Source organism: Sinocyclocheilus anshuiensis, unplaced genomic scaffold (assembly GCF_001515605.1).
Source record: "Sinocyclocheilus anshuiensis isolate Anshui unplaced genomic scaffold, SAMN03320099.WGS_v1.1 scaffold2056, whole genome shotgun sequence".
In the NCBI taxonomy this organism is placed as follows: Eukaryota; Metazoa; Chordata; class Actinopteri; order Cypriniformes; family Cyprinidae; genus Sinocyclocheilus; species Sinocyclocheilus anshuiensis.
The window spans coordinates 721,953-748,218 of record NW_015551026.1 but is presented as its reverse complement, the minus strand read 5'-3'; the positions used below and the strand labels follow the sequence as shown (position 1 = coordinate 748,218).

Sequence of the window (26,266 nt, the reverse complement as noted above, 5' to 3'; positions counted from 1 at the left end):
TATACATCCACGATAACACATTTAGTGGAAAAGAAAAGTTGTTTCCTCGAAGGTCAGGCACATGTTTTCTAAAGGCTGTTTCACACCATGCCAACGTTTCAATCAATCCGTGTAGTATTTTAAGATGGCTTCATACACGGCTTAACCAGTCATATTTCAGAGTCAGAACTATCTGTTTTATAACTGCTATTTTTATGGTTTCTCTTTATGTACTTCAAGCCGGGTCAACATCTTGATGACAGAGAGGCCAATAAGACATGATTCCTTTTTAAAAACATTTTTTTAATAAGGTGCTAAAAAATCTTTGACATGTTTCTGCAAATGGACAGGGGCACGTACGCCTCTCCAGTGCCACTTACGATTAACATTACAGTGACAGAACAGAGCACAAGCACTGACTGCAGCACGGCACGCACATCACAGTGAAGAGGAGGACAGAACAAAGGTCACTGTTAATTAAGGCAACGTTAACAGCAGGTAAAATAGAGAACTGTTCTGTACAAAGACACGAAAAAGTGATTCACATGCAGGCTTTTCCCAGAGAAGAACAGAACCGTGTGTGTGTCCAAAGTTCTCGGTTGGAAAGCTGTGGAAACGTGGGATTCAGTGTGTCCGTAAAACACTTTTCCTTTCCACTGATAACCGTCAATCAGTTCCACTGAGGTCAACACTAAATCCAACAGCAGACAGAGATTAATTTAAGTCTCAAGCCACCAAATTTCACCTTTCACAGCAAAGTGAAAGTGGCAAAGCAGTCCAGATTCAGATGGGCTCCATTTTTATGGCAATGTTGAAAATGCAGGAAAGGATAGCCCAGCGTGTGCATGGGTCATAAAACAGGCTGTATTTAAAAAATGTAGGGAGTATTGCACTTGTTTTTGCATTAGGTTATGCCACAAATCATGACAGGCTACAGAACATGGCTATTATTGCTGGTGAATAGTTTTGTACTGATTCCAGCAGTCCATAATGCCATGTTTAAATGCTCTTCTGCAACAGTACTCAGACATAAAAACCATTAACAATCCCTTATTGTCAATATTAGTGTATTAATCACTAAAATTAGTTAATAAATTACATTTAAATGCATGATCAATTGCATAACATTCTAAAAGGCTTGTGCAACAGACACCCACTGTGCGCATGCTACAGCTATAAACCAAGCCTTCACATGAGAATGGGACGAACACAAATGGCTACCTAAACATGAATAATACAGATCCCTCATCACATAAACTGTGACCTCAGACGCCTTGATGTAGCAGGACCCAGAATCGGACTAATGGATGCAAGGTGATTAGCTAAACACCACAGCGGAGTGGATTATTCTTTGCATAATATGGGTTGATATGGAAAACAAGAAGACTGGAGGACCACAGCTTCTGCCACTTATTGACAGTACTATCACAGGTCAATTAAAGCTTGGATCCCACAGGCTATTCACAAGTGACACTACAGCTCTAAGAGGTCCCCGGTCCACAGACGGCCATAGCTCCCGCCAGGCGGCTAATTGAGCCTGTCTATAATTATCCATTACACTCCCATTAGATGTGGTGAGAGCACTACAGGAGTCATCACCATGGGGCGCTGCCAAATCAGTGAGTAGATCCGCTTGTATCTATGTCTCTCTAAGCAATAAAAGTCCCTTTTATTGGGCCAGTATGTAAACACATAATTTCCATTAATCGTTAAAAAAAATAAAAATTCATACAAATATTTAAAAAAGTAAAATAAAACGTAAAAAAGGGATGCGTCCAGGAGACAAAATGTCAAGTAGAAAGGTCAATATCTACACTTCTTTCTTCCTTAGTCAGGTCTCAGTTCCCGCTGTTAGTTATGATGCTAACACAATGCACTGCCATCACTGCTGGTCATATATTTCACAATTACAACATAAAAAAAAAAAAAAAACATCCATAAAAATTAGCAACATGCTGTGTGCTCTTTCTCTGCTGGAATACAGTGCCCATAAAAATACTTCTTCTGTAGTCTTCTGCTGAAAAAAGCTCACGCGGTGTGCTCAGACAGAGACAAAGATATCCAAATAGAGGCGGTCATACGATTCCCTGAAGAAGAGGAGGAGCAGGAGACTGAAGATGCAGGAGCCTGTTAGACACCAGTTCAACCAGGACAGCTCTGAAAAACAAAAGAGCAAGGTTGACTGATGTTAGGGATGACAACTTTTAGAGCACCAGATGCCATGTACAGTATTTCAATGCATGATAGAAGACGTGTTTATTATATTCTTATAAATAACTCTAGTCCATACATTTCTTATTTTCTGTATGGTTGAAGGTTCATGCATTTTTTGTTAATCAATAGAAAAAAAATATAAAGTTTAAATGAGAAAATTTGTTCTAACCTCGCGTCACTTCATGCCATCTTCCTACTTATTAAACTATGACAGGTGAGTTACTGCAAAAAGAGTCATTGCGACACGGTAAATTACCATTTTCATAGGTGTAACGTTATACTATTGGCTTGGAAAATACATTAATTTGACTAGAAACACCAGAGACCGGAAATGTAAAGCATCATTCCAGTCGGGCGAGACTTAAAAAAGTGGATATAATAATAGAAATAATGCCCCACATACTCTATTTTTTAATTTCATGACATTACAGAACTAAAGGTGAAAAATTACAAACATCAATTCACTTGACTAAATGTAGCTGGCACTTCTGACCAAACCACATACAAGTTCATTCTCCAATAACCAAAGGCAAATAGACTAGAGAAACAATATAATTGTCTGAAATATTTTATAGCGTATGTGAGGAAAAAAAGACACACTGTTTCCCACAGCTGCTGTATTGCTTACATTGGGCAGTTAAAGATATGAGAGGTTTTACTTTAAGGTTGATGGTTAAACCAATAGAATCATTTCACAAGCAATGCACGTGAGTACAAAGATTCCCTTTAAAAGATGACACTGAAAACAGCATGTGAGAGCTGTGCAAGCACATTCAGAGTTGACATATACAGCAGCCATTCAATGCATGAAAGCCCAACACCAGCTGCTGTGGCCCTGATAGAGCGCCGGGTTGAATATAACATAAACCAGGTCAAACACACAGACCCTTGAGGACAAAGGAAAGAGTGCAACTTAATTTAATAGAGAAGTGAATTTCAATTTTGAGGCGTCCCTTATCCAGATAACAGGTTGATCAATTGCCCCTGAAGTGAGAGCTGCAATCGATGGCAGAAGGTGAAATGCATGCTGGGTCAGCTGCTGAGCCCATTTGGGCTAAATTATATGATTTAGCCATGCAGCACAATAAACGCAAGCAGGTATGCTGGAGGATAGAGCCATGTCGACTTGAAGAAATGGGAAGTGGGGATTCTTTCCAAAAGCCCCCTCATTAATCAGGCCTTACTATCCCTTCAGCAGTGCTGGTATAGCGGCAGGTTAATGGAGTTGTGTTTATCTGGCTATTATGTATTATGCACGCCTGCCCCAGCCTCATCAATTTAAGAGAGAGGTAGCATCAGCAGGCGGGATGTCGGCACCGAATGTTAATGAAGAGAGTGGCTCAACTCAGGTAATCTAATCAGACGCCCCACAAAAATCTGTGAGTCGTCAACAGTCACCCTTCCAGCGCTAATGGAAGGCAGAACTTCGGACACAGCGCCCATCCTCTCCCTGAGGCAGCGACACTATGGAGAATGCAAAAGAAGTTGGGTTAAAGGATTCGATTTCTCCCACCTTCTCTCGCAATAATGGGAGCACAGCAATTATATCCTGTCTGTCAGTTTACGCAGCAGTCAAACTGTTATGTTGTATTTCCTTCCTCTTAATACCTGACGGCAGAATGCAGAGATCTTGTTATTAAGGGTACAATTTAGCCCGTCTCTTTTCTGCCATCGTCTCAGGGCCTGTAATGTGCGGAAAAGGCCATGGCAGAATGACAGCGTAAACAGGCCACTCACCGTGACACTCGCAATCTCTTACACACGGAGCGTTGGGACAAAAGTGAGGACAAGGGGGGAGGGATGAGAGGAAACATCCTACAGCAGCTGTCTCACGTCGTGACCAAGCGGCCCAATGTCTTCACAGTCACCCACAGGGCTCCTTCACTTCCTGTCAGGCAAGCTAAGGCGTCTGAGATGGTCCTCTTATTGCTGTAATTATTCTTAATCGGTACCCAATTCAGCTGGCAGACTGATGGCATATTTCAGTTCGGTTTAATGTCTCCCTCTGGCCCCAAGCAGCATCGAGAGAGGCTGACTGACAGTTCGTAGGCTCTGTTTTCTCCTTATAAGATTAAATCACACCTATATTTTACACCTATGAGTTTGATTTGTTTACCTGGTTTGGCCTGGAAAAAAAAAGAAAAAAGAAAAAGAAACATATATAGAGAACAAAAGATCAGGTACAATTAATATGTATACAAAAATATCCAATACAATATTGCTTGATAAAACATATGGTAACTATATATTTCATCCTTATGAAAAGTACTTAAGTGAAAAAATTACACACCTCAGCTTTAACTTAAACAGGTTAAGCATGGTGTGAAAAGCTAGGAAACCTGATTTTGCTGAAGGCTTACCTTCACAGGGAATTGAACATTAGCTAAATCAAATGCTGCAAAAAGAATTTAGAGCAGGAAGTGCACACTCTGGGTCTCTAAAAAAGGTTACTGGACCTTTAATTATATTATTGGCATTTGACATAAGGGCCACCCTCAGACACTAGATGACATGGCCTTAACTAAGCCACACAATCAAAAAGGCTGCATGTTCAATCTTTACCAGCTATTCACAGCTTTCAGATTAAGGGTGAATGAACCAACCTTGCCAATTTAAATGGCCAGCTGGGAAGGACAGCAACGGTAACTCAGTGAAGCACATCCCTTTCACTTCATTTTAAAGTGAATACAAAGAATGTGTAAGACATTTGTGAATGTATCATTGGTCACAGGCACTTGCGATTCCTGAAAGCACATCAATTCAAACTTGGGTGGCTGAAAAAAAAAAAGAGCATCTGGAAAATAAAAGAACATCTTTGAGGCAGGCCAATCTAGGTGAGGCAGGTGATTTTCAATGCACACTGAAAACCCAATCTAAACCATAGTTCAGATCTATATTAACAATGGAATGGAAAGAAACAAGGTAATTACAAGAGGGTAAACAACAGAACTCGGTCTCAATCAGGATTAAAGGGTCTTCTAACAAAGAGAGAGAGAGAAGGACATAATGTGTCAAATATGAACCGCTCAAAAGTTTGATGTCAGTAAGATTTTTAAGAAGAAGTCTCTTATGCTCACCAAAGCTGCATTTATTTGATCAAAAACACAGTAAAACTAATATTATAAAATATTTTTACAATTTAAAATAACTGTTTTCTATTTTAATAATATTTGTATTTTATAATAATAATAATAATAATAATAATATTTCTTAATGTAATTTATTCCTGTGATGCAAAGCTGAATTTTCATCAGCCTTTACTCCAGTCTTCAGTGTCACATAAGCCTTCAGAAATCATTCTTATATGCCGATTTGGTGCTCATTTCAATCAATGTTGAAAACACTTGCGCTGCTTAATGTTTTTGTGGAAACCATGCTACATTTATTTTCAGCATTCTTTGATGAACAATGTTCAAAAGAACAGCATTTATTTTTAAATAAAAATCTTTTGTAACATTATGAATTATTATATTGTCACTTTTGAGCAATTTAGTGCATCTTTGCTGAATAAAAGTACTAATTTCTTTAAAAAAATAATAATAATAAAAACAATCTTAAAGACCCCAAACTCATGAATGGTAGTGTAACTTAATAAGAAATAAGTTTTTGTCTTCATGATTAGAAAGAGGAGTCAGAGCTTTTTCTAATGTGCAAGTGCCCTTGAGGTCAAAGTATGCTTCAGTTTTACATCTTTTGCACATTTGCATTATCTGTGCCTTTGCCTCGAACTGATTGCACTGGTGGTTCCACTAGATAGCAACACTCACAGTTAGGTCATTCCTAACTAGCCTATGAAGATGGAAAATGTCAATAAAAATAGCAGAATAGGAAGGAAAAAAAACAACATCGATGGCTGTGCAAGTGTTGTTCATTTCCCTAGGTTTCAAAATTTAAGTGGAACTGCACCTTTAAGAGGAAGATTTTGTGCAGTTTAGTTAACAGTAAGCTTATTTTTTTTGAAAAGGGCTTTCTGCCAGTGGAAACAGCAAGAGGTTGCAGGATGGTTCTGATGAAACAAACAGAAATCCATCCATCAACTCTTCAGTGCCTACACACCGGTTGTCCTAAACAGAAACAAAGTGTTCAAAACTCAATAGAAATGCCAACGCAATAATCTTCTATATATAGAGACCTCATTGTTTCAACGTTATTTTCAGCCATGGCACGGTTTTGGCGGGCCAATGCTGCTCTGACATCCACACAAAGGCAGTACGAATCTCATGGCTTCATTTGGGACCGATAACCCAATCAGATTTGAAAGGATGAGCCAGTTAAGCTCACTCATCTCAATTTAATCTTCTCCAGGGGATCAGCAGAAAGACGGAGGAGTTTTCGCAGCCTGGGAGCAGTCCAGCAACCTGACTGCTCATAAAACAGAGATCCGTCAGCCGGTCAGTCAAGGCCACTGACAAAATGGGGATATGAGTGTATCACAGCAGGCATCTGGACTTGAAAGTGGTCAGTGTGAACAGAGGTTGACAGCTCCATAATTTATAACATATGCTAATTTCTGAAGAAAATGTGTGGTGCTTGCCTGCACCCACAAGTGTTGTGCGTGGTTTCCCAGGCATAGCTATGAAGTTTTAGAGATGCTCTAGGTTGTTTCTAGGATATTCTTAGGCTGATGATACACGGGGCAACTTTTTGAGCAATGTTGCCGGGCAACTCTGGTTAATGTTGCCGTCAACGGGCAACCAGGTGAGACACAGGGCCCACGACTGATCTAAAGTATCCAGATAGAAATTTGTTACCCATTTTCAGTGGGAAAGTGCCCAAGAAACATTCCTTTAAAAAAAGTTGCCTGGCAAAATTGCTCAAAAAAATGCCCCTTGTATCATCAGCCTTAGTGTTGGTTAGTTGGTTGCTAAATGTTTCAAGTATTAAAAAAAATTATAATAAAAAAATCATCGCATCACATTCTGGTTCCTATATTTGGCTCAGGTTCAATGCACATCTATGGTATTTTTTATAACCTGTTTTATTATCCTTTTATCATACTGCAAGTCTGATTTTACCCCCTAATAAACCAATAAACAAATGCTGTCATTAAGGCTAAGGGCTGCCCGACTAATTATTGATAGTTGTGTAAATACAGTCATACTAACAGCTGTCTAATTTTTGTTTAAAAAAAATAAATTTTGGTTTGACTATCTATTTGATAAATGAAGTTAACCAACTAACATTATACATACTCTTTTGGTTTCTGTACCCAATATTTAAAAAAATTTACAAATGCAATAAAAATATTGGTATCGGTACTCGGTATCGGCAAGTACAAAAATAAAAGTATCGGTATCGGGCGAGTACTGAAAAAAGTGGTATCGGTGCATCCCTACAAATAACTAAATAAATGAACGAATGAATAAGCAAAATAGGCATAAAGCCAATAAAGTCTGCTATTAGGACTCTTAATATTATGATGCGATTAAATCCCCAACTCTCATTACTGTAATGCATAAAAACAGATTTTAAAAAGATGTATTTATATTACTTTATATATTTTACATAATACAATAACATAAATATGTACATTACAATTTCTTTATTCCTTTATTTTATTTGTTTTACTACCTTTAATTTACAAATGAATTATAAATTGATTTGAATTTTAAAAACTAATTTTAAAAACAAGATTTTTTACGGTAAAAACTGTACTGTGTTACATTAATGAGAATCATTAAAACAAATAAAAAAGATAATACCAGGCCAATTATGAAGAACTGTGGGATAATTATCCTGAAAATAAAATCACAACCCAAGTAGATTACATTTTCTTTAAGGATTTTTTTCTTTCATCTTTTGGTTCTGGTGTGAAATGTGAACTAGGCATTTCCTGGACAGGTTTTGGGAGATTTCGCCCATTCACAACATAGAACATTATTAATAATTAATAATTATTACAATCACATGTGTTATTTATGTGTATATATGTTATGTACGTGTTATGTAGGCACACCAAAATGCAATGCCTCATGTTTTTGAAAGGAAAACACATACAGCCTTTGTGTCAACCTGACGAAATGGTGTCCACCAACAGCAAGAGCTAGAATAAAACTATCACACACTACCTGTCAATCCAATGAAACCTGTCAGAAAGTGATACATGAATATTCAGCTGGAAGCTACTATTTACACAGCAAGATCGGGCAGACAAGTCAATCTTCCTGCACATTTTTTTCATCTTTACACTGAAAGTTAATCATCATTCAGGAGGACAATGACTTTGGGACAGTGACACCGTCCTAAGTGTAAGTCTCTTTAATATCTCTGCCATGTGTTCCTGTGTGTTTAGGCTGAGGGAAAGCTTAGTTTTCTTTGCTGTAAACCTGCACTGCCTTTCGAGAGTTAAAATATCAAGGTACCTGTGAAGTAAAAGGTGAGGCAAAACAGCATAAGTCCAGTGAAGAGGTTGCTGAGGAAGGTGACCACTCCGCAGGTGATGCCCTCAGGAACAGGGTAAACCGTCTCAATGAACAGCTCCAAGAAGATGGGCACACTACTGTTGATGAAGATACCCACCAGGATGCAGGAAGTGTAGAGAGTGGCTAAAGGAGCAGAGAGAGAGAGAGGGCTATATCCCAAATACATTTCTAGAATAATTCCTTCTTTACACAGGAAAAGAAAGACAACCTTGCAAATGAATATTTGAGGGGAAAAAACCTTTCTAACTCAATTTACCTGTGCTGGCAAACCTTATTTCAGCAGATATTACTCTAATCGACTAAGAAAACACTGTTACACCTCATTCTTAAGTAATGATTATAATGTACTAAACTGGTACTACAGAATCCTTCCTTTTTATCTTAGCACAGCTGAAGTTTAATGAAGTGTGGAAATTGCAAATGTTTTTTTTTTTCAGTATTAAATATACTTTCATTTCCAAAATTCAATTTTATTTTAAAAATTGCCAAAAAGAAACACCCTGTTCTAGAAACTCATCACATCAATCTATTGTCATTTTAAATGATGAGAAGCTGTTCCATGTGTGAGTGTGCAGTTCTGTTTTAAAAGAAGAACAAACTGGTTCTAACCAGGGTAGAGAGATAAATGGATGGCCCAATGCAGAACAACAAGAGGACAAGCACATCAGAGTCTCTAGTCTGAGAAACAGATCCCTCAGCTGGCAGCATGCATATTGAAAATACATGGCAAACACTAGTTTCATCAAAAATGGGATAAACACCTACGCTGCATTAAAACTTCATCTCAAATACTGTAATTATTTAAACATAAATTGCTTTAATGCACACTAATGTTCAAAAGTTTAGGTTCAGCAACATTTTAAAATGTTTTTTAAAGACGTCTCTTCTTCTCCCCAAGGCTGCATTTATTTGATCAAAAATAGTTAAAACAATAAAAATAGTGAAATAGTATTACAATTTAAAATAACTATTTTATTTTAACATATTTTAAAATGTAATGTATTCCTGTGATGGCAAAGCTGAATTTTCAGCAGCCATTACTCCAGTCTTGAGTGTCACGTGATCATTTAGAAATCATTCTAATATGCTGATTTGCTGCTCAAGAAACATTTCTTATTATAATCTCATTAAATTATGATGTTGATAACAGTTTAATATTAATATTTCCATTTTTGTGGATACCGTGATACATTTTTTCAGGATTCTCTGATGAATATAAAATTCAAAAAGCAGCATTTATTTGAAATAGAAATCTTTTGAAACATAAATGTCTTTACTGTCGCTTTTGATCAATTAAATGTACAGTATCTGTGCTAAATAAAAGTATTAATTCCCTAAATCTTACTGACCCCAAACTTTTAAACAGTAGTGTTTTTGACCAATTTAATGCAACATTGGTGAATAAATAATCAAATGCTTTCAAAAACATAAAAAGTTCATAATGATTCCAAACTTTTCAATGTAATTTAGTCCTAAACACAAATCCTGAAAAGTCTTGATATAAGTGGTAATCATGTCATAAGTGAAAAAACTGACAATGGCACTTCACAGTCAAGGTAGTAATGTGGCCAAAATGTCAATCATTGTCAATTATTCCTTACATAACAACGTTACATAATAAATATTATTTACAACTTTCAGATACAAGACAAATGTATTTCAAACTACTCTGTGACCCACTGAACTGAAGCTAGGGATGTTCATTTTAACCTTTTAACCGGTTAACCGACCGTAAGAATTTTGACCGATTAATACAATCAGTTAAATGGTTTAAAAAGTCATTTAATGATTTATTTTTTCAGTAATTTATCAAAATATTTAAAAAGTTTGCTGCATGGTTAAAATATGCTACGCGTATAAAAAATTTGTTTTTTAGGGGGGAAAAACATAAGTCGCATATAAGTCGCATTTTATGGTTTCATTCAGAAATAGGCCTAATGCCGACGCGAAATGTTTACAAACATTATAATAAACACTGTAAACATAGCTAGGCTATTTTAGTTCCCCTCACTCCACAACAAATCCTTTCAATTAACAGTATTTAGAAAAGAACAAAAATTAAAAATATAAGAAGTTATAGCAATATAAACGACAAGCCAAAACGAATTCATTTAGGCTAAAACGAAACTGAAACCAACGTTGGGTCTCTCATTCCACACAAAATCAAATGTTTCCGTAATCGCGATGTATTTGAATGGCAAATTATTATTTATGTAGCCTACTTCACTCGCGTTCCAATATCCACGTAAAACAAAATGTTTTGCATAACTTCACGGCGGTACTGTGATAGGCTAACACTTAACGACACAGATTTTACGACATTTTTTACATTTTTTTTTTTTTACTACACAGGTTTTTTGCATAAGTTTGACTGACTGTATTTTATTATAATAATGAACAGGCTGCATTGTCAATGTAACAATGCTTAACTGTGTGTGCGCATGCGGCATCGGCGCAATCACTTGAGTTTTTTCCTTCTAACAGTGGAAGCAACGCCTAGCTTTATTATGTTTTTCTCCGCTGGCAGAAGCGCTGCAGGTGCGTGATGTGATATGAAGACCATGTGAATCCTCATGTTCTGTTGTTTGCTTTTTGCACATGTAAAATTAATCCCCGGAAAACAAATGTTAGTATTTTTTAATGGGTCACAGACACTTATCCTTTCTAATTTAATTCAATTCTAATTTAAAATAATCTTGTCGGTTAACGGTTAACAATTGGTTAACGAGCGTCGGTTGTCGGTTAGGAAAAATAACCGAAATGAACATCCCTACTCTTTACATGCATGTTCTATGAGCGCTTGCGCTGCGGTTACATTTTCAATCAAATGGGTTTATTCAAGCGTGCATTGTTGCTTCTAAGCAACAACTGCATATCTTGTCGAATGTCATTCAGAGAAATCTTACAGGTCGCAGTGACTGGAAGAAAAAGCAATATTACCCCATCACTGTGCAAAAAAATACCTACATTTGGCTCGTGGTGGGTGTTAATTTGATATGCTGGATGTAAGGAAGTACTGGTATCCATGTGGTAACTATGGTATAAGTGAAAGGAAATGACAATGGTACTGTTAAATTACACGAACATGGTAGGCGAAGGTCCACTGTAAATTATTCCCTGCATTACGATTCCAGCTAGAATAGATTCTGATGAATTGATGTTGCACAACATAGCCTTGTGTTCATTAGCGAGAGATGTGAATCATAAGAGGCATGGGAAGCCACGAATGGCAATGGGACACGTGAGTGCGATAAAATCTTGCAAGATGGAGTGATGGCCCATGAGTCTATGAGCTCTGTCTGCCAGGAATTCTGGGAGACAACAGATAAAAAAAGTCAGGTGCCAACCATAAAATGATAATAGATGGTAATATTTGAGCTGGCTGATCTATAGGGCATATGTTTGTTTCAGGCTGGCTTCTCTAGAGCCCCACTCCCTTTACCCTTCACTGATCTGGACTTAATGAGTTCCTCTGGCTCCCTCCCACCGATTCAATTGCAGCTTGCCTATGCTGGAGTTCACCGACCAGACTCCCTGCGGGGCGACAGTTTTGTGGATGTGCACAAGGCAGAACATACTGTCCTTTTCAGCAAAGTATACCTTTAGTGGAGGGCAGGTGAGTAAGCCTGGTCAGGCAGGTGAGAGTGAACCAGGTGGCCGCCAAGGATGCTCCGGCAAACATCAGCACCAAAATCAGCTTCAGCATTCCACGAATATAGTCAGCAAACCTGAGGGCAAAAACAGAAAACAAAAGAAAGGAGGAGATGAGAGAAACTTAAGTCTCGAGTCATAGCTCAAAGGTGCCAGAACAAGATGAAAAAAAAAAATTACAGAGGAAACAAATTACAGGCAGGCGCAGGTGTAACTTTTTCACAGATGTTATTTTCGGCACCCACGCAAGAGACCAGACGCATATGGAAAATCTTGTCCTTCAAAGACTTGCCTACTGGAGATGACTCAAAACAAATCCTCACATAGACTTGTATATTTGATCCGCACTAATGTTATCATTTCTGACAAAGTTCTCCACACCATTTCCTCTCATCACGCATCAGCCACATTTTAGCACCTCTAACGTGACGTAGATACATAGCAATATCTTTAGGGCATGTTCTTCATCACCTTTCTTCACAACAGACATGAAAGCCATCATAAAAAAACACTTTATGGAGGAGTGTTTTGTTAGCTGTTATTTGTTGTGTCAAGGTTGCAAGACTTTTAATGATGGCTTATGGGCTTTTAATGCCTTTTAAAGTAATTATTCACCTCAAAATGAAAGTTCTGTCATCATTTACTCACCCTCATGTTTGTGAGGTTCTATATTTGGTGAACATTAATGGAGAAGTTTATCAGGTTGCTTACGCAGCTCGTGAAAGTGAATGGTGACCAGAGGAAGTCATACTTCAAAAACGACAAAAAGCAACATTAAAGTACCATAAAAATGACCCATAAGTCTTAAAAGTTACATTTCAAGTGTTCTAAAACTATTAAAGGTGGGGTAAGCAATTTGTCAAAAATGCTTTAGAAAACTTATTTGGGCCGACTAGCAAAACAAACTTGTAGCCAATCAGCAGTATGGGCGTGTTTTTTGGTTATTTTGAGAGTTTGACAGCATGGATCTCCATTCGCATTCATTATACAGAAAAGAGCGGTCAGGACATTCTTCAAAATTTCCTCTTTTGTGTTCCATGAAAAAAGTCATATGAATTGGAATACATGTCATATGTTGGAACAACATGTAACAACAGAATTGTCATTTTTGGGTGAACTACTCCTTTAAATTTTAAGCATTAACTTTAATCGGTTGTCGATCTCACTTTCTCGACCCCACAATGCCGCCACCTTCCTCAATCAAAAAGCAATGTCACCCCTACCACCCGACTGCTGTCTGACAATTAAAGTCTGGTGGTTTGTCAGGCATCCCAGTGTTTGCCAAACTGCTCAGCATTCCTCACACCACAAACCGTTAATTGACCTGCGGAGACAGCCTCTTATGATTCACCCGTCTACTATAACTCCACCATAACGGTGAACGAGGACGAGTCTTTGATGAGGGCTTGTAGCGATTATATCTGCCTCCAGAATCGCATCAATTAGAATGTGCAGCTATTGCCCCTGCAGCTCAATTTTAATGCAGCCATTTTTTCTAAAGCATGGACTTGACCCAAAGGGCTGAGCTCTGCGGCGGAGAGCTGGTGGCATATAATAACTCATGTTAACGCATTTGCTGCACGATTCATGGCACAGGGAGGGTGCTGGACCCCGTAACTCACAGGGGCCCATTAACGAGAGATCACTCGCCAAACAACCACTAATAGGACCAGGCTGCCGTGAAGACTTAGTAGGGCATCTGTTGCTTCTCTCTGCAACCTGTCCCAAATGAACAGCCAAAGTGAGAAAAAAGCAAAAAAAACGTAAAAGTGCCAAAGCAACCGGCGGGATGTGCATTCTTTAATCAGCTTTATGAATCCCCATTTGGCTTGTAGCTCACAACTAATTTGATTAACACACACAACTAAGGCAGATCACAGGTCTTCATCGATGTTTTAACCATCTTTGTCCCTCCCCATTTTAACGGCAATGCTGGTACCAACCCAAAATCCAATGCAGCAATGTGACAATTGATTAAATGCAGAGTTTGCCTAATTAAAAGGTTTTCAAAATGCAGAACCTGTCTGGATGTGCTGATTGGGGCCCTTCTGCAAACATTTAGTCATCAGGGACAGACAAATCTCTTGCTTTTTGCAGACAATAGTTTGCTCTTTCTCTCTTCTCTATTCCAGTGTCTTAGTCTGTGCGACGTGACCATTTCATTAGCATTTTCACCCACTGTTCATAACAAAAGCTGATTTTAATAAATTAGCAGGAAGAGAATAAATTAGCTTTGGGATCTGGGAGACTCCAAAACAGCCAGTGTTACGAACAACGAGTTAAATCCCTACTCAAAGAGAAATAAACTGGTCCATAACAGTTAACAGGGATCCATCTAAGAAAGATCCCTGGGGTCCCCGCTCTCATTCTTAAATTTGCCAACCACAGAACACTTAAAGTGCAAATAAAAGTCAGTTTATTAACAAAAGAAACAAAGGAACATCATAAACTTCGGGAGGGGCAATTTGCCAAAGTAAATTACAATAAACAAAACTACTACTAAACAAACTAACCTAGAAATCAGATAAATAAAATACAAGTTCTTACCTCCCTGCTAACATAAACAGGAGAAAACGAACAAAACAAACAGGCACCCACCTCCCTACCAAACTCCACTTAACAAGGTCCAGGAAGTAAGCGACCAAACGTAACAAATATCAAACACAACTAAACTGTTACATAATTCAATGATTGACAACAAATGTCTAAATTAGCGATCCTTTCGCCAACACACGTCACACAGCGGGTACAACAGTAGCCACCAAGAGAGCGGGGAGCCAACGATTCCTTCCACCGGATGGCTTAAGTACTGCGGCAATCCTTCCTGTCTCCAACCAATTCAGTCCTCCTAATCAGCTCCACCTGTAATCAATTAGAGCGAAAGAGGGAGAGACAGAGAAACACAGGGGAAGACCCATGCACGCGCACACGAACGAGTGATATGCCGTTTCCCTAGCAACACACGAATCCATTCGTAACAGCCAGAAAAAAAAAAGTGGCTTAACAGAGACAAAATAAATGTCTTTCCAGCAGGAGCGTAGAAACGGCCTGAAAAGTATGACAAGTTTGACACTGGTTTATATGCCTAGTTGCCACGGATACACTCATATGAGACCATTTAAAAACTAAAAAAAAAAACCTTTAGAAAGTTTCTAGTACCATCAGCATTCTAGCATTTTTGTCATGAAACTTTAATAATTAGGGCTAAAACATTGTTGTGACAAGTATAAATATATATATATATATATATTTTTGTCAAAAAAATAAAATAAAAAATGATTCTGTAGTTCATATCTTCTCTCCTCAGGACGTTTTTCTTTCTGTCAGTGGCTTGGTATACAAACTGTGCCTGGCATGGGTTATATCAATAATATGCATTATTTTATGTGACGTTTGCCCTAATTGATTTGCTGTTAAGTGGAAGTTGGTAGCCACTGTAGGATGGCCACCCACCCTTCAGCCCATTCCTATAGCGATCCAGTGCTGGTCTCAAAAAAGTAATAACTTTACCAGCTGTCTACATTTTTTTTTCCTGAGCGCCACTGTCAAACAAAATAAAACAAAAAAATATAATCATTATCTCCCAAAAAAAGTGTGGGAGACTTATTTATAACAGTAGGGTGACAGCTCAGGCAAGTGCAAAACTACATATTTTTAAAATTTGACTAGTCAGAGTGCTGCCTGAATGACTAGTTAGTCTCTAGTTAGCCTTGCATAATTGCACTGGACTGGGGTCGTGTCTTCCAGACACGGATTAGACACTTATCTTAATGTTTTCAATGAGTGTCCTTCGGCCTAGTTTTTGTGGTGTGTTTTCACCATTGGCACTAGTCGGTCTGCGACTTTTTGGCCGATTGAGCATGTGGAAGTCCATCGTGAGACAGATCACTCTGATTGGCTGTTTAGCTTAGTGAACAAGTGCACTAAGCAAATGACAAAGTCAAGAGGGCACACAGAGAAGGCTCTTCTCATTTTTTTATCTGCATCTCATCTGTAATGATTTTCACAGAATCCATCTGTGGTGAAGGAGATTGGAGAGTTATGGAGAGTTAATTCTTCTCATGTATGCACAGAATGTATGTGCTAGTTGGTTGTTGGCTGTAGACTTTTCAGTTTGTTCAAGCGCAACTTTCTTGCCCAGATTCAGGTAACGTGAGGCGACACCACAGTCGGCTCTCGTTGCCATTAGGTCTTTGATGTCGTTTGGTGTGTAAGGTGTGTTCATGCAGGAATTCTGCTTGTGTTGTAAAACGGCTGGATAGAGTGCAAAACAGAACACAGTGACCTTGAGATGCTTTTTTTTAAGTTTAAAACTTATTAACACCCATTGAACCCACTGAGACACAACACAATGGCCAAAGATACAAGCATGGATGTAGGTCAACAATTAAAATATACTTGGAGTTCAACGATACTTTTGTTGTTTCCTTTTGTTGAAGGTAATCAATTTGTTAGAAAAGTGATGCTTTGATGGCTGTAACTGCGGTGCTTTAAAGAGAGAGATTTAGCATGCTGACAGTCCCAACAGATACAACATGCTGTCAGCATGATAAATTGCTCCCAAAGAAGTTAACAAAATCTCTAAATTCAGTCCCTTAAAAGCCCTCACTATTCAACCTCACTAAGTTAGTAAAACTCAGCCCTGGTTTCTTTGAGAAGGAAGGAATGCTGATGTGTGACTAGTGTTTAAGCGTCTGCTGGTTTTCATGTTACTGTACATACATACATGTAAAGTAAATGCTAACAAATGCTAATGTATAACAACCCCACCACCATCATTTCTCATGCATGGGACTATTACTCACCTCGCCATGGCCACACCAAACACACAGCCTCCAACTATGGACCAGAACCCGATCCAGCCAGCGTCCACCTGTGAGAGAAAGGTGCAATCAGCTGGGGTTATTCGCTGCTTGTAATGCTGGACATCACTTGTGGAGCAGCTAGATGGATAGTGAGCCAGGGGCGTCTGCAGTGTCGATCAGAGAGAAGAATAATCTACCAGACATCATGCTGTCCACGAACATGTCTTTGATGAACAGTCTGGTTCAACAGCAGACTTCATAAAACAGATGGTCTATATCAGGCATGGCTGAGGTCAACCACAGTACTGATAAGACCAGGAAGAACAAAACAAGTTACTCTATGAGGACTAAATAAAATGTTATTTAGACTTAGAATCAGTTTCTAACAATCAGCAACACACACAACTGTTCAAAAGTTTTGGGGTTGGTAGGTTTTTTTTAATGTTTATGAAAGAAGTCTCTTGTGCTCACAAAGGCTGCATTTATCTGATGAAAAACACAATAAAAATGATGTACTAAAACAGTATTCTATTTAAATCAATTCTATTTTAATATATTTTTAAATGTAATTTATTCCTGTGTGATGGCAAAGCTGAATTCTCAGCCTTCAGCATGATCCTTCAGAAATCATTCTGATTTGGTGCTTAAAGGGGTCATATGATGCTGCTAAAAAGTCACACGAGGCGATTCTTCCAACGGTGCCTTGCCAATGAAGACATAGCCTGTGATGTGGATGAAATCTTATGGCCTGATCCAGCCAGACGGAGAGATGATGAATAGTTACAGTATTCTTGTTGCTTTTACAGTAGTTTTTCTTCTTGTATGTACTTCATGCAGTAATTTTTATTTGTCTACAGATTTTATTTGTTTCATTGTTGGTTGATTACTGTAACTGATTATGGTAAGAAATACTGTAAGTATTGAAATAAATACTTGAAATATTCAGTCTGCAGCATCAGTGTTGTGCAGTGCTTGGTAATTTTATAGTAGGCCAATTTGTGTACATTCTCCCTATATCTCAAACTAATCATGAAGAATGTTGTGGGTTTGTCACTTTTCCTTTTCTTTTTTTTTTCCATCTAAATTATCCCTTACATAACAATGTGTGGCCAAAAATCTAGCACATGCTATTTCCTAAAATTAGTTTTTGTACAAATGTGTTTTTTATTTATCACAGCAGTGTGAAACTGGCTGCAATAGTGTCTGATCATTGAGGACTGTGTTGGTTAAATGAAAACTAATAGCATTTTCACAAATATGTGTATGTTTTGACTGAAGGGTGTATGTTTTGACTGAAGTGTGTCATTTTGCAAACAATCTAGGAATTATGCAAATTGAGTGTGGTGTTTGGATAATTGTGCTTATATTGTGAAAAAAATAACCCGGTTTTCAAAATTGCGTGTAAACAATTGAAAAAAACTGTAATATACAAATTCCATGTTGTTTTGGGATATAGTAGAGCTCACCACTGAGATGAGATGAAATATTACTTTAACATCAAGACACAATCAAAAATCATTTAAAATTCATTCCATCCCTTTAAAAATCTCAATAACGCACTGATTGAGTATTTCTTTACATAAATGGAAGTTCAGTCTCGTAAAGTGTGATTTGTGTGACACGTGACATTTGACAGGTTCATCCTACTAGAATATACAAACTCAAATGTAATGTTTATTTTACTATGTGTGGAGATTCAGCACTGCACATTTTCAGATTTCACCACCTACTTAATACTGTCAATGTATTATACACTTTGGACAAGCACATTTTTAATAAGCGGCAGTAAGGTGCCGCTGCTCTGAGAATTTATATGGTCTGAGGATACATGTGCTGATGAAATGTTCTACCGCAGGGGTAAAAGACATCTTTATCTATTTGAAATAAGCATCAAGTGCTAAAACTACAGTAAATGATAGCATATAATCAGAATGTAATATATCATGTGCTTTTAATGCGAGCCAACAAAGGTAGACTACATCATTTAATATCAGCCGATGGTGATGTGCGTTACAAGTTTGGGGGAGTGGGGGGTGGCAGAGAGGTTTGGCCCTCTGGATCCGGCACCCCTGGATGTATTAATTGCTATTTCTATTCTGTGATTTATGTCTACTGCTGTAACGCTGTTATTTCCCCCAGGAAATGAAAGAGATATCATTACCTATGCTATTTCTTTTGGCAAAAAGTGTAACTCATGTGTGTCCAAACCATTATTCCAAATTCAAAATTTTCTGTCATGCGGCATAGTGCACTTGAATTGTTAGGATTTGGGACAAGGAGAAGGATGATACGGTGGATACCTCTATTAAAATGATGTTACAATTCTATGCAGTTTAGGAAATGTTTTGGTCATCACTTGAGTTCCAGTAGGCTAATAATAACACTGAATCAATAAAAAAAACAACTAAATTATAAACAGATTCAACAGAAAACTTAGGGGTGACAAGGCCCAACTAGGCACAGTGCTAAATCCGGCAAAACAAACAAAAACATCATACATTATATGGTGTCAGTATAAAATAATATCAAACAAATCACATTAGTCTGGGAATGCTAACACTTTTTCCAGGTATTCTAGACCTCCTTGCTTGATGCTCTTAGCTCACTAACATGTTTACACTGGAAACCTCACGGGCAAAAAACATGGCATCACTCACTGAAATGGGTTTTAAAGAAAACCACACTGCTACAACTATTGTTTTAATCAGGGCGAAAGAGTTCCACACACACACACACACACACACACACACACACACACACACCACAAAACCAAGCCCTAGTTTTGAGCAGTTTGAGGCAACTCTGATAAAACAGTCATTTGTAATGTTTCTCAAAGCCAGCAAAGCACCTTCAGTTTGATAACGACTTTCCAAGGGCAAAAGATGTCTGTCTAATCAGTGCGCAGCCATTGTACGCAGGCTTAATGGCCATTCACACGAAGCAATTAGACAAGGCTGATTAATGTAGCGGAGGACCATACACTTAAATGATTCTAATTATTGTTGTACAACTCTACATGCTTACTGCCTCAGGGTTCTACCGTTCCATTTGCAAATTACTGTGTGCGAATGTGGAAACGTATTTGTTGTTGACTTCTGATACTGATCAAAACGCAATAACTTAAATATCAGCTTCAGAATATAAACTTCCTAATGCTTCTAACCTCATTTGCAAAATACATTTCATACGACAACTGGATGCTTTTCATTGCTTTCCATCAAAATCAACAGAGACATCATTCAGAGTAAAGTAAATTGCTAACACTTTACAAAAAGTCCCACTGGTCAATGGATTAGGTATCAAGAAAAAACAATGAACATTAGAATGAATGTTAGTTCACAATAAGGTCGTATATACTGTAAATAGTTTACATATAGTGTTACAAGCAAAGCTAATGTTTCTGAGTTCTGCAGTAATCATAAATTAGTTTTTTCAATGTCAGGTTTCAAAAGTGGTCCAGGCTGAATTAAATGTTTACGTTTAATACTTAGAGTCTGAGGTTTGGAACAAATCCCTAACCAGAATGTTTGAGGAATATCAATAAGCTGCTGTTTTGTGAGCACTTTTTACAATGGGCTCCTAGAAATCTATACATAATTTCAGTTTGTCTGATAACACTTATTTCTCTTCAACCAAATTTAAATGACTAGGAAAAAAGACCTTCTCAACAATAGTGAAATATTAAAATAGGAGAAGGAAATGCTTGCGGCGTACGCTTTCAATTGTTAAAAAAAGAACGGAGACTTGAATGAGAAGACGGAAAATTCAAATTAGCCTCACAATGGCTTTGGGAGCAGATACATATTGTGGAAAAAGGAACAAGGCCTTCTATTTTCGACTTGCATGGTTTTCTTTCCAATAACAGTTCAAAGACCACCTAGTTTACCTGGAAAATAAACTGCAAGACATGAAAACATCATCTTTGTCTCCGCAAGCCAGTAATTCAGCTGGGCCCAGAATGTTACATGATTGCTTTGCCCATAACTCTCACATTTCAGATGCAAATGTGAGGAGGCTGGGGAGAATCAGAAACTCTGAGCTGGAGAGCTCATCTCATTAAACTGTGGATGGCCCATCAAAGATGGAGTACTTTTGTGAGTATGCAAATAAAAGCGTCTTGAGCATGTATGTTTGATTAGATTCTGATGAGCTCTGTCTGGAGAGGGAATGGATGGAGAGGGCTATCTTCATATGGATAGCTCTGGATTTTCAAAACTATAATTAGATGTTTTTAACAGCTTGTTTTGAAGTTCAAAGTCCACCCGTTCAGGCCTGCCAGTTTTTTAATGAGAAAGTATAGAAAGGCAAACCGTTTTTCGGTCAGAGTTTCCAGTCAATACTTCAATGTGTGTTTGTACTCCCAGGGTTAATTTTGAGTCAATAACCATTTAATCCAGGGAAATTACATTTCATTTGAATCATAATTAAACTCATAGAAGGTGCAAATGATTTGTACATCTGATAAATGCAGCTCACTTAAGACACAGCATACTGAAACACACGGGAACGGGTGAAAGTAATCAGGTCTTTCAATATTTGGATTAATTCATAACATCCAATTGTTTTATTAAACATTTAACCATCAAAGCATAAACTAGACATCATTCTTTTCCTGAAAACCTTTTTAATTACTTATAATAAATCATCTAAATGGGCCCAGCATGGAACATGGAATATGTCTTACCTGGCTGACTTTAGCAGGTGTTAAAATCATGTCCAACACACCAGCCCAGCCGGCAACAACCCCCGTGGGCACGGAGTAGGCAAGTGCTATCATCAGGAAACGCATGTTGCTGAAAAAGCAAAAGCAAAGATGAGGACTGATGAAAACTTTTAGCAATAGAACACTATGAAAGCACTTTAAGGCACTAGGCTGCATTCTGACTTTGTATGACGCCCATTTTTGAAAGAGTAACAGATCTTTCAGAGCTGTCATAAAGCTGAACATTAAAGCTTGTGCATCTCGCAAAGAGTCAAAGATTGTAGATTTTCTTTCCTATACCTTGCAGCCTGTCACCAAACATTTATCCTACCTTGCAGCCCAGTGACAGACAGATAAAAGTCTCATGAATACAGAAAATACACAAAACTGATAGCAGAAGCAGATATCAGGCAAGCATAATGCTAGGATAAAGACATGCCCAGAAGCGGCGCTTAGCTTCCTCAACCAAATATGATTCTTAATAGGACACTGCACATTATCAAGCAAGTGGTCAATGTAATATTACAACTTTATTAATATTACAATAAAATGACGTAAATGCACCACTGAACTTGAAATGTACATGCTAATCCACTTGCCATTTTAGTCAGAGTAAAACTGACTAAATTAATGAACATGACATGATAAAATATTGACTAAGTAAAAAAATATAATGAAAAAAATTATTAGGGGATATTTGTAATTATTGATGTCCTGCAGCAAATGCCTTTGCGAATATAAGACTATGCAATGCTAACCGACAGCTTTCTTCAGGTACTATAGACCTTGATATCAAGAGTTTAGCCAAGTAGGAATTGTTCTGAACATCTAATTAAATCTAACTGACCCACTGGGCAAAGCCATGCATAATATCAGTATCTGCATTTTTTTTAAAATAAATCCTATATCTGTAGGGCACAGCTGAAATACTTTTACTCTTTAATAACATTATCTACGAGACTCTCTAACAAGCATTATTTGCCAACAAATCCTTCTTGAAGCTAAGCAACAACAAAGTTCGGTCTTTATGTGTGGCTTCTGGCAGGCCTCCAATCAATCCCAACCCAATTACAATCACCCATCCTGCTCACCCATTTCTCTACCTATTTTCCCTCAAGTGTCCCAAACAGTGTCTCCCGAACTTACCCAAGAGGAAACGTCCACCCCATAAAACAACAAAGCATCTGAAACCAAACACAAGGGCTCTCCAAAGACACTTTGTTTAACTTTTGAAGCAATATGCTGTATGGAATTTACTTGTTGCAGTTTGGTACTTAATATTTAAGTCTTTAAACTGTTCTCACATTTGATTTGATTGAAAAAAAAAAAAAAGTTTGATTGCACCACCCTCCTCCTGCCCCAGATTTTGGGGGAGCCATCAAGCCAAAAGGATCATCAGCTAAGTGCCATTTGTCCTTTGTCGGCTGTGTTGGAATCTAATGCCTCAAGATTCTGCAAGATTCTGCCATTTTTAACTCCAAGTCCATCAATACTAATACTATTCTATCATCACTGTTACCGTAGTAATCAAATGCTGCACATTGGTTCTGATAAAGGCATGATGATGCAACTCCACAAACAGCTTTTCCAGGTTTGTGCAAAATTGAGATTTTAGGAATTGTTTTTTTAAATGAATGATTTTAATTGAATTTGTTGCACCCCACAGGAGGCTGAACTGGAACTTAAATTGGAACTACAGGAAGTATAAAATACATTTTGTTCAGCTCAATTCAGTTTCAATTCCACTTCCTTTCAAAATTGCATATGTAAATTCAATTATCCATTTTGTTTGCAATCTCATTTCAAATTCAGGAATAACTTCAATGTTTTAAAGGGGTCATATGATGTTGCTAAAAAGAACATTATTTTGTGTGTTAGAATGAGCCGTTTTAGGTAGGCGTGGTTGACTCTTCACTTTTATAAAGAATATCTCTTTGGATTTGAGACTTTAGTCTTTGCAACTTTACAGATCTTCTTTATGCACCAGGAGCTTGTAACACTCCAAAGAGAAAGGAAAAATTTAAATCGCATCATATGACCCCTTTAATAAAGTTTTTGATGCTTTAGATTTGAACACTTCACACAAAATCAGTTCTTGCACTGTCAATTGCAGTTCTACTGAGATACTGCGAGCTGCTTTAAAAAGGCTGCTTTTAAAAATCAGCTTAAAAAAAGTGACAAAGAAAGGAGGTAAAGATGCAAATTGTAAGTTCACAAATGAATGGGATGTCAAATTAATGCACCCATAGTTTCTTGTAGAAAATTTGATATCACGCTACTCATAATTACCTCCAAGTATAAATCACTGGGTGTGAAGGAACTTCTACCATCTACATCCAGTCTATTAACAGGAAAGTGTGAAAGCCAAGCATTCTTTCAGTGGGTTTTACAGCGGCCTTGAAGAGGACAAAAGCAAAAGAAGGTGTTGATGGAGGACCCTTTCTACAAATTGTACCCATTTCATTAACCTCACAGCTGGGGGAGATCGATATCTATGCACTTTTTTCCCCACCAAGAGCTTATTTAGATTATGGGATATTAGAAAGCCTTTTTTCCCTTCTTTTGACAAAGTTGGAGGAGCCATCAAACCAGAACAATAATCAGCTAAGTGCCATTTGTCCTTGGCAGGCCCTGTTGGGATCTAATACCCCAAGATGAGGATTTTGCAATCCATGGCCATTTTTAACACAGAGGCCATCAATACTAATACTATTCAATCATCACTGTTAGCACAGTAATCAAACACTGGATGACGGTTCCTGTAAAGGAACAATGACATAATGATGCTCTCTGTGACAAACAAATCAGGCTCAAAAACTTTGAAGTTTCACCAAGTCAGGTGAGCCAAGGACTTGGAAGTTCAGAGACTGGTGGTGACATGCAATCATGATCACACGACCCCAGTCCGTATCCAATGTACTGTCCCTGGAGGCTAGCTGTTTTACAAAGCTCTACCAAACCACTGCTCCATTGAGATACAAATGTGAGACGGCTACTGGAACTCTGCCTATCGGTGGGACTCCAGACAGCATTACAGTCCCAATGGGGTGACTTCGTCCATTCATTTGTGTTCTTCTTTTTGCTTTCAGCTCTGCTGTGAGTGGGAAAGTTCTGGCGTTCCTCGGAGGGGGTCGAACTGCAGACTCTCTACAATAGCGGAAGCCCAACAGTCTTTTCCAGTCCACAGATTTCAGCCAATTCCTCTAGTGTTGATGCGAGAATGCATTCAAAGCAGGGCTGGCTTCCTTTGATCTGTGAATATCGCAACTACCCCAAGCGTTGCAGGTGAGACTACATCAAGAGAATTCTGACTAGCTGTAAAAATGTGCCACTGTGGTCACACTGGCCTTTGTGGACTTCACTTGGTTATTAAATGTACAGATCAAGATGTTCTATTTATTAAGGATGGTCAGCATGTGCCATCATAAGGCTTGGTAATTAATCTGCAGAGAGAAGATCTCTTCTTTGATGTGTATTAAATGACAACCGCAGCATATGGTGAGTGGCAAAATGACAAGACCCTGTTCATTAAGATTCTCTTTTGTAAAAGCAATGATAAAATTTCAGAGACTGTACTGAGATCAGGGAAACAGAATGTGGAAGTTACAAAAGGCCTAAAATAACAGATGTCCATTGTTGTGTCCATGTGCAGATGTACCCAATACAAAATCTCTTGTGAATGCCAATGAAGAACACTGATCTTCTCATTATAAATTTATTTTTTAACTAGAATATGTGTTGTGCTCGAGTCTTTTCAAGGTTTGATTTCAATCCTTGCACTTGAATTTAAAGGGACAGGAGATCTTTGTTATCATCTATTCATTCCTATGCCGTTCCGAATCAGTTTGATTAATCAGATGGATAATGTGTCTTCAGTAGAACACAAAAGCAGATATTTAGCAGAATTGCTCTTTTCTATTCAACAGTTAGTGATTCAAGCACCAAAAAGGAAATGTGCCACTAAAAAACAAAATCAAAAACATTTAAAGGGGTCATATGATGTTGCTAAAAAGAACATTATTTTGTGTATTTGGTGTAATGAAATGTGTTTATGCAGTTTAAGGTTCAAAAAACACATTATTTTCCACATACTGTACATTATTGTTTCTCCTCTATGCCCCGCCTTTCTGAAACGCGTCGATTTTTACAAAGCTCATCGGTCTGAAAAGCGAGGTGTGCTCTGATTGGCCAGCTATCCAGTGCGTTGTGATTGGCCGAATACCTCAAGTGTGTGACGGAAATGTTACGCCCCTTGTCATATTGTGATGCCTTGTCCCAGCCAGAGCGACGAGACAAAAACATTAAAACTCATTATAAACAAGGCATTTGTTGCATCCAGTGGGGACATAATTACGGCTTATAATGACTTATACTGTCTTTTTACACATTGCGTTGCATTGCATCGCGCGGCGTAAACATAAAACCATGTCTGCATTTGTGATCGGAGAAATGACAAACAACAAGCCCTACTCTACACTGCCCAAAAAACTTGC

At 38.0% G+C, this 26,266-nt stretch overlaps 1 pseudogene; it reads right to left on the bottom strand.

Annotated features, from left to right (window-relative positions):
• Positions 1-280: 280 nt before the first annotated feature.
• LOC107661148 (disrupted in renal carcinoma protein 2 homolog) overlaps positions 281-26,266 on the bottom strand; it is a 44,865-nt pseudogene continuing 18,879 nt past the window's right edge.